Source organism: Molossus molossus, unplaced genomic scaffold (assembly GCF_014108415.1).
Source record: "Molossus molossus isolate mMolMol1 unplaced genomic scaffold, mMolMol1.p scaffold_m16_p_6, whole genome shotgun sequence".
NCBI lineage: Eukaryota > Metazoa > Chordata > Mammalia > Chiroptera > Molossidae > Molossus > Molossus molossus.
Genome location: NW_023425399.1, coordinates 55720857 through 55729372, shown reverse-complemented (window position 1 = coordinate 55729372; position 8516 = coordinate 55720857).

Sequence of the window (8516 nt, the reverse complement as noted above, 5' to 3'; positions counted from 1 at the left end):
TCACTTATTTGTGGAATCTAATGAACAAACAACAACTAATGAATAAAATATATCCAGAGATATGGAAGTTGGAAACAGACTTGTAAACCTCAGAGGGAAGGGGTGTGGGGCAGGAAGAGATAAAACAAAGAGCTTATTTGAATATATGCATAACCAATGGACACAAACAACAGTACAGTGAAGGCAGGGTGGGGAGTGGGTGTAGGGAGGAGGGGGTTTAATGTGGGTAAAAAAGGCGGAACATCTATAATACATTCAACAATAAAGATTTTTTTAAAAAATGTATAGAGGATTTGAATAGACCTTGTTCCAAAGAGGACATACAGATGGCCAACAGATATATGAAAAGATTCTCAATGCCATTGATTATCAGGGAAATGCAAATAAAAACCACAATGAGATATGACTGTACAACTGTCAGAATGGCTATCATCAATAAATCAACAAACAGCTGTTCGTGAGGATATGGAGAAAAGGGAACCGTCATGCACTGGTGTTCGAATTGTAAATTGGTGCAGCCACTTTGGCAGACAGTATGAAGGTTCCTCAAAAATTTAAAATTGTACTACCATATGACCCAGCAATTTCATTTCTGAGTATTAATACAAAGAAATCCAAAACACTAATTTGAAAAGACATATGCATCCCTATGTTCACTGCAGCATTATTTATAATAGCCAAGATATTGAAGCAACTTAAATGTCCATTGATAGTTGAATGCATAAAGATGTGAATATATATATATATACATATATATATATATATTCAATGGAATGTTACTTGGTCATAAAAAAGAGTGAAATCTTGCCATTTGTGACAACATGGAAAAACCTAGAGGGCATCATGATAAGTGGAATAAATGAGAAAGAGGTGAACAAATAATTTCACTTACAATTGGAATTTAAATAGCAAAATAAACACAACAGAAACAAACTCATACATATAGAGAACAGTTTGATGATTGCTATATGGGAGGGAGGTGGGGGTGTGGATGAAAAAGGGGAAAGAGATTACAATATACAATTTGCTAGTTATAAAAACAGTCACAGGAATGTAAAAAACAGCATAAGGAATATAGTCAATAATATTATAATAACTGTGTATGGTGCCAAGTGGGTATTACACTTATAGGTATGATCACTTCATCAGTTATATAAATGTCTAATCACTATGTTGTATACCCAAAACTAATATAATACTGTATATCAACTGAAATTAAAAAAAAAAAAACCATAAAAATGAAACTGTGTGTTATGGTGGCAGTGTCGGGCACAGGTGGTTGTCCCAGTGATGACCTCACAGGGTCAACCTACTCCTCTAGAGAGGAGCCTTCTGCTCTTCTTCTGGCAAGCCATTCTGTGAGTACACTGGGTGTGTGGGGGGTGGTGTCTCATGACCCTGTGTGCAGACTTTCTCATGTAAAAAGCCTCAGTTCTTCCCCAGGAGAGCTGAGCTCCCCCACCCCAGAGAGCCTCTGGTTTAACTTCTGTGAAGTAAATTTTCTATTTTTGACATGGGGAGGGAGACTTTCCTAGTTACACAGATGGGTGGGGAGCAAGGGGATCCAAGATATCTGGTGTCTTCAATTTTGCAGCCTTCCTGAGACTCTGCATAAATTGGCTTGACTCTGCCTTACTTCCCCAATTCTGACATACAAGCAATGTTCATATCCTTGCATTTTTGTTTTGTTTTTCTGGGCCTCCTATTAGTAACTGAGATACCATCTGGACTCTAAGACTTTGTTTTTCTCTCATATTTTTTTTATTTTTATTTAATTAATTAATTCATTTTTTGTTACAGATGTTTCTCCTTTTTCTCCCACTGATTCACCCCCTCCCCCTCCTTCCCCACCCTGTCCCCAGTATTGTTGTCCATGTCCATTGTTCATGCACACATGCATATAAGTTCTGTGGTTTATCTCTCTCATATTTTTTATCTTACTTTCTTTTAGTTCATGTAGATTAAAGAAAACTATTATATTTTAATATTTTTAAACATTTTATTCTGAGATAATCATATTCACATGTAATTATAAAAAATAATACCAAAACCTTTATACAGTTTACTCAGTTTCACCCAATGGTAATATCTTACAAAACTATAGTATAGTCTCACAACCAATATAGCAATATCAACACAGTCCAGCTGCAAAATATTCCTGTCACCACAAGGGGCCCTTTTATTTTTATTTTATGGCTACATTCCACCTCTTCTTCCCCTCTCTCTTGATCTTTGGCAATCACTAATCTGTTCTTAATTTCCATAACTTTGTTTTTTAAGAATATATATATCAATCTAATAATGCAGTATGTGACCCTTTGTGATTGGCCTTTTTTCACTAAGAATAATTCTCTGGAGAATCTTCTGAAATGTTTTGTGTTTCAACAGTCCATACCATTATTGCCAAGCAGGATTCTGTGGTATGAATGGACCACATTTTCTTAACCATTCACCTGCTGAAGAATGTCAGAATTGTTTTAGTTTTGGGCTATTAAGAATAAAGCTACTATGAATATTTATATACAGATTGTTGCTGGAACGTAAGTTTTCATTTCTTTGTGATCAATGCACAAGAGTGCAATTGTTGGGTTGTATATAGTTGCATATTCAGTTGTTTTTTTTTTAACTCATCTTTATTGTTGAATGTATTACAGATGTTTCCCTGTTTTTTCCCCATTGACTCCTTCCTCCCCATTCCCACCCCCTCCTGCCTTCTCCACACTATTGTCGGTGTCCATTGGTTATGCATATATGCATAGAAGATCTTTGGTTTATCTCAAAGAACCTCCCTCCCCCTTTCCCTTTGCGGTTCATCAATCTAACAACTAATTTGTACTTCTTAATTCCTTCATCTTTTTCATCCATCCCCCCAGTCCCCATGCATCTGGCAAGCAACAAAAAGTTCTCTGCATCTATGAGTCTGTTTCTGTTCTGCTTGCTCATTTTGTTTGTGGATTCAATTGTTGATAGATATGTATTAATTGCCATTTTATTGTTCATATTTTTATTCTTCACCTTCAAAAAGACCCTTCAACATTTTATATAATACTGGTTTGGGGGTGATGAATTTCTTTAGCTTTTTCTTGTCTGGGAAACTCTTGATATGTCCACCGATTCTAAATGATAGCTTTGCAGGATAGAATAATCTTGGTTGTAGGTCATCGCTTTTCATCACCTTGAATATCTCTTGCCACTCTTTTCTGGCCTGCAAAGTTTCTTTTGAGAAATCAGCTGATAGTCTTATGGGAGCTCCTTTGTAGGTAACAGGCTGCTTTTCTCTTGCTGCTTTTAAGATTCTCTTTTTGTATTTAACCTTTGGCATTTTGATGTTGATATGTCTTTGTGTGGACCTCTTTGGGTTCAGCTTGCTTGGGACTGTCTGTGCTTCCTGGACTTGTATGTCTATTTCCTTCACAAGTTAGTGAAGTTTTCTGTCATTATGTTTCAAATAGGTTTTCAATTTCTTGCTCTCTCTCTTCTTCAGGCACCCCTATGATGAGAATGTTGGCAAGCTTGAAATTGTCCCAGAAGCTCCTTACACTATCTTAATTATTTTTGGATTCTTTTTTCTTTTTGCTGTTGTAGTTGGGTGTTTTCTGCTTCCTTATATTTCAAATCAATGGTTTGTCTCTTGGCTTTTTCTACTCTACTATTGATTCCCTGTAAATTATTTTTTATTTCAGTTAGTGCATTCTTAATTTCTGACTGACTGTTTTTTATGTTGCTGATGTTCTCACTTAATTTCTGACTGACTATTTTTTATGTTGCTGATGTTCCTCAGAGGTCTCTTTAAGTTTCTTGAAGGTCTCACTAAGTTCCTTGAAGGTCTCACTAAGTCCCTTGGATGTCTCACCAAGTTCCCTGAGCAACCTTATAACCTGTGTTCTGAACTCTGCATCTGTTAGATTGCTTATCTCCATTTTGTTTAGTTCTTTTCCTGGAGTTTTGTTTTTTTCTTTCATTTGGGACATGTTTTTTTTTTTTTGTCTCCTCATTTTGGCTGCTTTCCTGTGATTGTTTCTATGTATTAGGCAGAGTTGCTATGTCTCCTAGGCTTCATAGGGTGGCCTACTATTGTAGTTGTCCTGTAGGATCTAGTATTACAATCTCCCTGATCACCCCAGCTGGGCATTTGCAGTGCACCCCTAGTGTGGACTGTACACCCTTCTCTTATCATTAAGTTTTGATTGCTGTTGGCACATCAATGGGAGGGGTTTACTCAGGCTGATTAGCTGCAAGGACTGGCTGTGCCCACTAGCCACTACCTTGGAGAATCAGCTGTTCAAGGGCGCACCACACAGAGCAAGACTTACTTCAGCAGGTCTCTGGTACCCACTTCGTCCACTCATTGAGTGTCACTTGTGGAGGGGGTTGGGTGGTGGTGTTTTGATGTGGTCTGAAGCTGTCCACCAGTTGTGCTGGCTCTGGGGCAAGGTCAGCCACTGCCTGTGCGCTATCCAGAGACACCCAGCATAAGCAACAAAGTGAACTGCAGATGGCTGCTTCTTGTGCTGAGCTTGGAGGTGTCCAGGAAAAGCCAAGTTGTGAAGCAAGGCTAGCTGCTTCTAATGCCAGGCCTGGGGCCACTCAACTAGAGGTACAAGGCTCACTGAGACTGGCCCTTCTTGAGCCCTGGCTCTGTACCACTCTTGTGAGCCACTGGGTCATACAGGCCCCTCTGGATCCCAGCTTCCCTTCACTCTTGTGGGCCACTGGGTCACACAAGTTCCTCTGGATCCCCAGCTTCCCTCTGCTCTTGTGGGCCACTGGATTACACAGGCCCATATGGATCCCCAGCTTCCCACTGCTCTTGAGCAGCTGTATTGCACAGGGCCCTATGGAGCCCCAGGTCCTGCTGCTGGTGGCTGGGGAGAGCTGCTGCCCAGTGAGGCTCAGTTCCTGCTCAGCCTTTGCTGTAGTTTTGGGGATGGTTCTCTGCTGCTGGTCTGTGCTTCTGTTGCCTGGAATGGATGTCTGCTCCCCAGCCTCTGTTGCTGGGGGTATATCTTGACTCTGATTCGGCAGCTACTGTAGGAGATGGTGCTGGACTCCTAGCTGTTCGTGGTTTCTACAATTGGCACCTTGACAGCTCCACTACTGTGCACTGGTCTGTGTTGACACAGGGTGTCCATTGGTCCAATGGTACCAGGTGCACTGGTGGGCTCAGGTTCCAGATGCTGTTTATTTGAGAGATTTTAGCAAACTCTGAAGCAGGATCCAAGACAGTCCAATTCTATGGTAAAGCCTTTGGAAACAGCTTGGGTGGGCTTGAAAGTTGGTGGGGCAGGGCCTCAGTTCCCACTGGTTTTATAGCCAGAAGTGATGGGGACTTTTCTTCCTGGCACTGGGACCCTGAACTGGGCACCTTCTGTGGGACGGGGACCCCCTCACTCCTCAGGGAGGGCCTTTCCAGCCGAGGTCTCTCCTGATTTTTATTTGCCACTTGTGGGTGTGGGACCAGCTCGTCCGTTCCTCCGCTCCTCCTACCAGTCTCGATGTGGCTGCTTCTTTAATTTTGTGATTGTAGGACTTGCATTCAGCTAGATTTCAGGCAGTTCTGAATGATGGTTGTGTTGTAGTTTTGTTGTAACTTTGATGTTGTTGTGGGAGGAGGTGATACTGCGTTTACCTACGCCGCCATCTTGACCCACCTTCACATATTTAGATTTTATAAAAAACTGCCAAAATGTTTTCCAGAGTGCTTCTGCCATTTTACATTCCTACTAGCAATGTGTGAACAAGTAGATTTCTTGATATCCTCATCAGCATTTGGTGTTATCACTCTTAAATTTTAGCCATTTTAATCAGTGTATAGTATATGTTGTGGTTTTAACTTGTATTTTCCTAATGGCTAAAGATGTTGAACATCTTTTTCATGGTCTTATTTGCCATCTGTATATCTTCCTTGGTGAAATGTCTGTTCATGTTTTTTGCTCATTTTCTAATTGGATTGTTTGTTTTTCTAATGGTAAATTTTGAGAATTTTTTATATATTCAGATACCAGTCCTTTGTTGGTTGGAATGCCATTTGCAAATATTTCTCCCAATTTGTAGCTTATTTGTTCATCCTGTTAATAAGATCTTTTGCAAACAAAAGCTTTTAATTTGAATGAATTCCAATTTATTAATTTTCCTTTCATGGATCATGCTTTTGGTGCCAAGTCTAAGAACTCTTTGCCTAGCCCTAGATTTTCAGATTTTCTCTTGTTTTTTTTTTTTTTTCCTAAAAGTTTTATAGTTTTACATTTATGTTTGTGATCCACTTTGAGTTAATTTTTATATAACATGTAAAGTTGAGGTTGATTTTTTTGCAGCTATTATTTTAAAAAAAAAACATTTGACTTTATTTTATAGAACAGTTTTCGTTACACAGGAAAATTTAGTTAATTGTACAGAGTTTCCATATAATTCCCCTCTCCTGGATATAGTTTCTCCAATTATAAACATCTTGCATTAGTGTGTACATTTGTTATGATTAATTAACCAATATTAATTAATTGTTATTGACTAAAGTTTATAGTTCAAATTAGTGTTGTGCAGTTCTATGGGTTTTAACAAAGCATGTCATGTAGCCACCATTACAGTATCATACAGATTATTTTCATTGCCTTAAAAATGTACTGTGCTTTAGCAACTACTGATCTTTTTACTGTCTTTATTATTTTGCCTTTTCCAGAATGTCATAGAGTTGGAATCAAATGGTGTAGCATTTTCATACTGGTGTCTTTCACTTAGCAATATATATTTAAGTTTTCTTTTTTTGTGTGTGTTGTGATATCTCATTTCTTTCTTTCTTTCTTTCTTTTTTTTTTTTTCCTTTTTAAAATCCAGTATTTTGTTGCCCAGTGGTTTAATTTTTTAAAAAATTTTAATTACAGTTGACATTCAATATTATAGTTTCAGGTATACAGCATAGTAGTTAGATGTTTATATAACTTACCAAGTTATAGGGGGGATCGCCTAACTGTTTTATCACTGAGTAATGATTATTGTATGCACGTACTATATCTGTTTATCCACGCACCTACTGACACTCATTTTGAATGTGTCCAATTTTTGGCAATTATGAATAAAACTGATATAAAAATGACAGTAGTTTTGACACAAATTTTCAACTCAGTTGGGTAAATATGTGGCAACATGATTGTTAGATTACTACCAGTCTTCCAAAAAAAGCTGTATTGTTTTACATTCCCACCAGCAATGAATGAGAGTGCCTGTTGTTTCACATCTTCACCAGCATTTAGGATTGCTGTTTTTAAAAATGAGCACACTATTCTTGTATGTAGCATTCCTCTTGTCTCTATAAGAATGCTAATTAGCATTTTGAAGGTTTCCTTCTGTTTCTTGTATTATCTTGGTTTCTTAAATTTTTTTTTTTTTTTTTTTTATTAGTCTTTCATGTTGGGGCTTTCTGCATATGTCTGGTCTTCATTAGTTTTCCATTCATAATCAAGAGCTAATTGGATGCTATGTGCTCATGGGCTGGGTTTTTTTGATTGGTGGGCTTATCTGTTGGTTAATTGCGAGCAAGAGCAGCTGTTTTATTGGAGGACTGCCAAAGGTCTGGAAAAGAACTCTCTGACTTTCTACTGAGGGGAGGAGAAGGAGGAGATGGATAACCTCCTTCTTGCTGGAGTTGTATGTGAGGTAGAGGAGTAGTATTTACCATTAAGTATCCAGACTTTCAAGTATTCAGTTTGTACTTAACCCTGGGTCTAATCCTGTGTCCTCACATCTCTCTCATCATCTCTCTCATCTCTCCCATTTAACATATCAACAGAATAAGTCTACAATCTTGTGGTTGGGGCACTGGCATCTGCCAGAGGTTGGAGCATGAGCAGGGTAAGGTATTGGCCATAATACATAAAGACTTTCAATCCATTCCTCTGTTTTCTTCTTGGATCCTTGTTTCTTTTATGGTTATCAAGTCTCAAGTCTCTTGGGGTTTCTGCAGGGAAAATGGGCTCACTTCTCATCAATGTCTCACTGGGCTGGCCCTTGAGATTGAGACTTTTTTAACCTGTTAAGTGAAGTGTCCCTTTTTATCTTCCAAAAGGTGAGAAAATTTTTAACTACTGCTTTTCCCTCTTATGTTTCTATATCTTTATGGGTTTAAGTTTTTTTAAAAAATGTTTAATTCCCTTAGAAAAACATTGAGTGAAAGCAAAAAGAGACTCATATGTGGTCAATCCATTACCTTTAATCAAAATCCCTCAATAATTTTATAAATATAAGATTAGTAGAGAAATATTTTAAATATTGTAGAAGCACATAAAGTAAAAGAAAAAAGTGACATTTTCTTACAATCTTGTGCCACTTTTTCATTTCCCAGATGTTACCACTATTAACTGTTATGAATGTATTCTTTGAGATATTTTTCTATGCACATGACTAATTATAGGCTGAGAATATATACCTGTGTGAACATTCCCCCATATACAATGTGATCATACTACTTGAGCAGACATGGAGTCATGCCCCTCAGATTCTCCTTGGAGAAAGGGTTCACTGCC